Source organism: Rhinolophus ferrumequinum, chromosome 17, assembly GCF_004115265.2.
Source record: "Rhinolophus ferrumequinum isolate MPI-CBG mRhiFer1 chromosome 17, mRhiFer1_v1.p, whole genome shotgun sequence".
NCBI lineage: Eukaryota > Metazoa > Chordata > Mammalia > Chiroptera > Rhinolophidae > Rhinolophus > Rhinolophus ferrumequinum.
Window position 1 is genome coordinate 3601042 of NC_046300.1, and position 7639 is coordinate 3608680.

A 7639-nucleotide genomic window follows, 5' to 3' on the forward strand; every position below is an offset into this window, starting at 1 on the left:
AAAAGACAACTAACAGGATGGGAGAAAATATTTGGAAATCATGTCTGATAAGAGACTTATATTCAGAAAAACAAATGTGAGGAAATCTTACAATTCAACAATGAAAAGAAAAATTAACCCAATTAAAACAGGGATGAAGGATTTGAATGGACACCTCCACAAAGTAGATGTACTAATTAATAGCCAAGATGAACAATGAACGCTGGTCAATATCATGATCCCCCAGAAAAATGCCAATCAAACCATAAGCCAGCTCCTTACACCCGCCAGGACGGCTAAAATAAGAGAGACAGACAATACTCGTGCTGGTGAGAACGTGGGGAAATCAGACCCCTCATAGACTATTGGCGGGAATACGGTGCAGCCACTTTGGAACAGTCTGATAGCTCCTCAGAAAGTTAAACATAGAGTTACCACATGACCCAGAAATTCCGCTCCTAGGAAAATACCCAAGAAAATGGAAAGGATACATTCACACAACAATCCGTACCTGAATGTTCATTAAGTACTATCACGTATAACAGCCAAACAGTGAAACAGCAAAAGTGTTCGTTGACTGATGAATGGATATGGGGTATGTCCATGCAATGAAATGTTACGAAGCAGTGAAAAGGAGTGAGGTGCTGTTACATGCCACGTCACAGATGAACCCTGAAAGCATGATGCCACGGAAGAGAAGCCAGACACAAAAGGCCACAAATCAAATGACTCCGCTTCCTTGTAATATTTAGCATAGACACAGAAAGGAGAGTAGTGGCTGCCCAAGGCTGGAGAGGGGAAGTTTGGACACAGTGAGAAGTGATTCCTCGTGGGTCCAAGGTTTCTCTTTGGGCAAAGACATGCTGTAAATTTGATTGTGGTGATGACTGCCAACTCTGTGACTGCCTGGAACACCGCTGAGTCACACACTTATGTAGGTGAATTTTATGGCGTGTGAATTATATCTCAATAAAACTGTTATAAAAACACCGTAACAAGATTTAAATTGAATCAGAGGTAGTTACTAGAACAATCCCAGTATAACATCCATCCTGGACTTATCATCTATGAGTAAAATTGAAAGTGTGTCTCTATTCAGTAACGAATCTTAGTAGCTTAATTAGGCTTTTTCAATTCTTTACTCAGTGACCAATTTATTTAAACTCTTGCTTTTATTTTAATCTTTTTGACTTTTATTGAGACATAATGGACATATAACTTTGTGTACGATGTAATGATTTGATATAAGTACATATTGCAAAATGATTTCACAGTGACTACTATTGAAGTCCCATGTTTTAAAATTAATGCTTTCAAACCCAGATACAGGAAATCAACCCCAATATAGAAGAAAACAACCAAACCAACTACACAATTAAACTTACATTATTAATGTAAATTAGAGTTCCATTTTAGTCAAGAGAGAAACTACTGTGTGCCTGGGCCTGTCAATTACTTTATACACATTAGCAGAGCCCTATAAACCCATTTTACAGATGAGTAAACCGAGGCTCAGAGAGCATATATTGCCTGAAGTCACATTGCTCAGGGTGGCGAAACGTTAATTCTATCATTGTCATAATTATTTTAAAAGAAACATAACAAGTACTGGCCTGGGTGAAGATTTCTCTTGAGAAACTTGTGATTATTTTGGATTAAGCCTCAACTCTGAACGTTATCTCTTGTGGGAAGATCTCTCTCTCTCTCTGTCTGTCTCTCTCTCACACACACACACACACACATTCAGCTGCAGCGTGTGCATGTCTTTATTTTATTTTTATACTATACCGAACATTATGTTTATATCTCTGTCTCCCCCACTAGCTGGGAGGTCAGGTCTTAAATTTACCTACCTTGGTTTTGTCAGAATCCATCAGAGGATCCAGCTTTAAGAAAGAAGGGGTTGAGTTGACACGGTAGGGAATTCCGCAGGAGCCCGTATTTAAAGGTAAAACATGCAGTGCAGAACACCACAGGAAGCTGGGTTAGACAATTCTTGCTCTGATGGGAGGCTGCTGATAAGTGAGAATTTTGAAGGTGATTATTCTCAGTCTTTACCCTTGGGCCCCTATTCTTTTAACTACTATTGAAGTCCCATCTTTTAAAATTAATGACCCAGTATGAAATTTCAGAACAGCTGAAATTGATTTGTCTATTTACTTACCTCTTTTAAATGTAAAATAAAATTGCATTTGTGTGGAAAATCCCCCAGCACCAATGAAAATTGTGATTCTACCTTTGCTGAGAAATATCTTTATTTGTCCTCTGGGGGATCTTAAACTTTAGTTGGCTTCTATTAAACTTTTATGAGAACAAAACGAGTGAATGACTTTTTCTTCAAACAGGTACTTTTTGTTGTTTCAAAGATAGACTACATTCCTGAAAGAGAATTAGTTCTTTTAGACAAATTACTCAGTATCACTTACAAAGAACCAAAAGAGGGTGGGTGACGGGTTTGAGGAGACGGCCATCTCCACACCAAAATTGCAGAACATTCAAATTAGGTCATAATTATGTTTTGTCTGACTTGTCTAAATATTGCCTCACGTATCTTCCCCAAGGGGCCTAATACGCTATCATTATAAACTCATATCTTTATGTGAAGCGTTATTCTCCCTTCTCTGTCCTATTTTAAAATGCAGATGCTCCTGGGAGCATTGATATATTAAGGACAGTTTATGCCACAGGCTCCTGGAATGAGGGGCTCGCAGGAGGGGTGGAGAGCACGGATCTGAGGGGTATCACTCTATTTTTACTTGAAATCAAACCATGTGCTCAAAACCCAGGAAGGAAAGTATTCAGCAGTAAGGTCGACGCAGTTGGTCCCAAGTTGACCAATTGATTGTCTTGTAGCATCATAACCCTTGGTGTTCCCGTGTCCTCCCATCCCCCAATCAGTAAAGCACACACTTGGGCATTGCAGCAGGCTGAATCATGGCCCCCCAAATCCCCAGGGCCTGTGAACACGGTCCCTTGCCTTGTGGGTATGATTTCGAAGTGAGGAATTTCGATGGGAAGATGATCCTGGATTATCCAGGCGGCCCGACGGAATCACAAAGATCTTTGTAAGAGGATGGCAGGAGGGTCAGAGAGGAATGATGACACGCTGCTGCTGTGCGGCTGGCTTTGAAGGTGGAGGAAGGGACCCTCTAAAAGCTGGAAAAGACAAAAGAACAGATTCTCCCAAGAGCCCACAGAAGCAACCCGCCCTGTGGACCTATTTTAGATTACTGATCTCCAGAACCGTGGGATAATAAATCCATGCACCGTGCCTCTCCAACTCATTCTCCATGCTGCAGCCAGACTGATCCCGTGAAACACAGATGCGTTTATGAAACCCTCCCGCTAAAAAACTTGGAATGTCAGTATGACCATTAAAATAAAATCCAGATGTCTCAGGAGGCGTGCCCAGAGCTGAGTGACTGGGCCCCTGGCTAACAGGACGCAGTGGTGGTTTTGAGTTAGAATCTCTGGGTTCGAATTCTGCTGGTGCCGCTTACTACCTACCTGCGTGAACTTCAACAAATTAACCTCTCTGTGCCTCAGTTTCCTCATTGGAAAAATAACTCATTGGGCATCGGTGAGCATTAATGAGTTAATAAAATGCTTGGCACCATTCTAAGCACAATATAAATTGTTAGCTAGCCTTATCATTATTGTGAGTATTCGCACATGCCATTGGCACAGAGTAGACACTAAAACATTTGATGAATGACTGACTGACCGACTGACTGACTGAATGAATGAATGAAAACAGTGTTACCTTCACAACTGCTACCGTGTTTCCCGGGAAAATAAGCCCTGCATGATTTTTCAGGACGACATCCCCTGAACATAAGCCCTAATGGGTCTTGTGAAGCAAACCTTAATATAAGACCCGGTCTTATTTTCGGGGAAACACGGTACTTGTGGCTCTGGTGTTTCCAGTGTGGTGGAAACCTGCCCAACCCTAACAGTGCTCTCTGTTCCTGGTATTTACTTCTGGGTGTGTGCTCCACAAAGAGAATAATACTTCCTGTAGGGTTTCCGTGGCGTGAATGTCAGTTCCTTTGCAGGTCAAGTTTTATTTCCCTTAGGATGGGTCTACATGAAGAGCATCTTGGGTGGAGGAGAGAGGACTCCCGGACTGCTTTGGCGGTCCTCACTAATATACTGGGGGCGGGGCGGGGGGGCGTGAGTCAGGTGTTCTAGCTACAGGGTTCTTTTCTCCTTTAGTTTAATGGCCTCATCCTAGCCTGATATGTAAACGTTTTACTAATTGAATTCATTTGAATAAGCATTCCTTGAGAGCCTTTTGAGATATATTTTTAAAATCTTCATGTTCTAGTTGTTGTTTTTTTTCCTTCTAATATATAGAAAGACGATTTTAATCAGGTTTATTGAGGTATAATTTACATGCAGGAAAGTTTACCCTTTTTAGTGTGCTGTTCCATGTATTTTGACACACACACACATGCTGCCATGTAATCACCACCATTATCAAGACACAGAAGCATTTCATTACACCTCCAGATTCTCTCTTGCCCCTTTGTAGTGACCACCCCTCTCAATCTCCAGTTCCTAGCAACGACGGATCTGTTCTGTCTTTCTAGTTTTGCATTTTCCAGGATGTCATATAAACAGCATTATTTTGTATGTAGCCACTTGTGTCTGGTTTTCTTGACTTGAGATTTAGACATGTCGTTGTGGATACCAGTCGTTCATTCTTTTACATTGCTGAATAGTATTCCATTGTATGGAATTACTACAGTGTACTTATCCATTCACCTGTTGGAGAAAATTTGGCTTCCTTTCAGGTTCGGGTGGTTATTGATAAACCCACTGTAACCACTCACATGCATTTTTAGTGTGAACATAAGTGCTCATTTCTCTCAGGTACTAGTATTAGGATTTTTGGGTCATGTGGTAAGTGCATATATAACTATCAGAAATCACCAAACTGCTTTCTAAAGTGGCTGCAACAGTTTGTAGTCTCTTCAACAATGCATGAGAGTTCCAGTTGGTCCCCATCATCACCAGCACTTGATATTGTCAGGCTTTTTTTTCCCTTGCATCCCCCACTCCCTCCCCTTTGGCTACCATCAGTTTGTTCTCTGTATCTACGGATCTGTTTCTGTTTTGATTTATTTATTTAGTTTCTTAGAATCCACATATAAGTGAGACCATTTGGTATTTGTTGTTCTCTGTCTGACTTATTTCACTTACCGTAACACCCTCTAGCTTCATCCATGTTGTTGCAAATGTCAAGATTTCATCCTTTTTTATTGCTGAATAATATTCCATGATACTATGTACTATATCTTTCTTTATCTGTTCATCTACTGATGGATGCTTAGGTTGTTTCCATATCTTGGCTATTGAAAATGATGCTTTAATGAACATGGGGATGCATATACCTTTTCGAATTAGTGTTTTTGTTTTCTTTGGACAGATACCCAGGAGTAGAATTGCTAGGTCCCATGACTGCTCTATTTTTAATTTTTTGAGGAACCCCATACTGTTTTCCATACTGGCTGCACTAATTTACAATCCCACCAACAGTGTGCAAGGGTTCTCTTTTCTCCACATCCATGCCAGCCCCAGGTTTTTTCATTAAAATATTCTAATGGGTTTCAATATTCTAATGTGGTTTTAATATGCATGTTCCTAATGACTGATGATATTGAATATCTTTATATATGCTTGGTTATCAACCATATAGCTTCTTTTGTTACATTTATTTCTACATTAATGTAATATACATATCTACATGTATATCAGTACAATTCTAGCTATCAGAATTTATTTGTAACTATTTGCTGTTACTATATAAAAACATTATTGATTTTTATATATTAACCTTGAATCCTAAGATTTTTGCCAAATTCACTTATTAGCTCTAATGGTTTTTGTTGATTCCTATGATTTCCATGTAAACCATTATGTCATCTGAAAACAAAGAAAGTTTCGCTTCCTTCCCAATTGTGACATCTTTTATTTCTTATTCTTGACTTGTTAATGGTTATGAACTATGGCAAAATGTTGAAAAGAAACACTGAGACTGAGCATCCTTGTCTTATTGCTGATATTAGGGAAAAAGGTGGTCAGTATTTTACTATTAACTATATTAGCTGTATATTTTTCATAGATTCTCTTTACCAGATTGAGAAAGTCTTCTAATCTTAATTTTCTGCATTTTTAACATGAGTGGGTATTGAATTTTAAGTGCTTTTTCTGCATCCCTTGAGATGATTACATAGTTTTCCTTTATTGATCTGTTAATATGTCAAATAACTGATTAGTTTTCAAATGTTAAATCCACCTTCCATTCTTGGGATGAACTCAACTTGATCCAACTTGCTGGATTCAATTTGCTAATATTTTACTAAAGGTATTTGTTTCTATGTTTATGTGGATATTGATTTGTACATTTTTTGGTAATATTTGTTTCAGAGTTGTAATCAGTGTGACGCTGGCCACAAATGGGAGGAAATGTGTTCCCTTTTCTGAACAAAAATTGTGCAAGATTGGTGTTATTTCTTCCTTAAGTGGTTGATAAATTTGACCGCTGAAACCATCTGGGGCTGGAATTATCTTTGTAGGAACTTTACTGAACAAAATTCAATTTCCTTAATAATAAAGGGCTATTCAGATTCTAAAATTTCATCCTGTTTCAGTTCTGATAAATTGTATTTTTCAAAGAATTTGTCCATTTCATCTACAATGTCAAATTGGATGGTGTAAAATTGTCCATAATGCCTGCTATTATCCTGTTAATGTCTGTAGTGATATACTCTTTTACACTGAATTCTCTGTATTTTGTCTTGGTCAGTCTAGTTAGGATAGATGTAGTTAAGATGTAGTTATTGTGTTCAGTTGGATGGAATCAATGCTGTGTCTGTGAATGGCAGCTTGGAAAGCCAGTCCTGTGCTTCTCAAAATGGGGTGCTGAACACCCCTGTTGATACCCGGTCTGATCGTTGGAAGCCACAGAATTATCAGGACACACGAATTTTTCTAGGGAAATTAATCAATTTAAAATTCCATTGGAAAGATTACACTTTAAAAAACCATGAAAACACAGACATTAAAAGAGGCAGATTTTATTTTATATTTTAAGATAATCGGTAAAAGTTCGTGGAAGTTGTCCCTTTTCAGGATTTAGGACTGTACTCCCATTCCTTTGCCATCTTCTTCACTCCTTTCTGCCCTGGGAAAAATGAAAGAACTCAGTCAAATGCAAGTGCAACTGCAAAAGCCTCCAGACCAAGAAAGGCAATGGTTAGTCAAACCAGGTCATAAAACATGCCCAGTCATTTCAACTGGGCCCAAGACTTACATTTATTAATAGGGTGTCTTGAACACACTGTGTCTCCGATTCTGAGTATTTTACAAATTCCGTTCTCCCTGTGCAGACATTAGGATATAGAATAATACGAGTCAAGTGCCAATCCGGGAGCAGACAAAAATAACAAGTTAGCATTCACTGAGCACTACCTCGGTGCTGGGGAGTAACACAGTTAAGTGTGGCAGCCCCCAGGGAGAGCTCGTAACAGTCTCATTTTACAGAGGAAGACAGTGCCCCTTGTCCAAGGTCACACAGGTATGCAATGCAGGTGACCACATCCGGGCAAGCGAGAGGTGCGCCGAGAAGTAACTAAAATAAACGGTCCCTGGTCAC

The 7639-nt window shown here is 39.3% G+C and overlaps 1 protein-coding gene across 1 annotated transcript in view; it reads right to left on the bottom strand.

Moving 5' to 3' along the window:
* IL5RA (interleukin 5 receptor subunit alpha) overlaps window positions 1–7639 on the bottom strand; it is a 51165-nt gene that overhangs the window by 42394 nt on the left and 1132 nt on the right. The window lies entirely within an intron of this gene.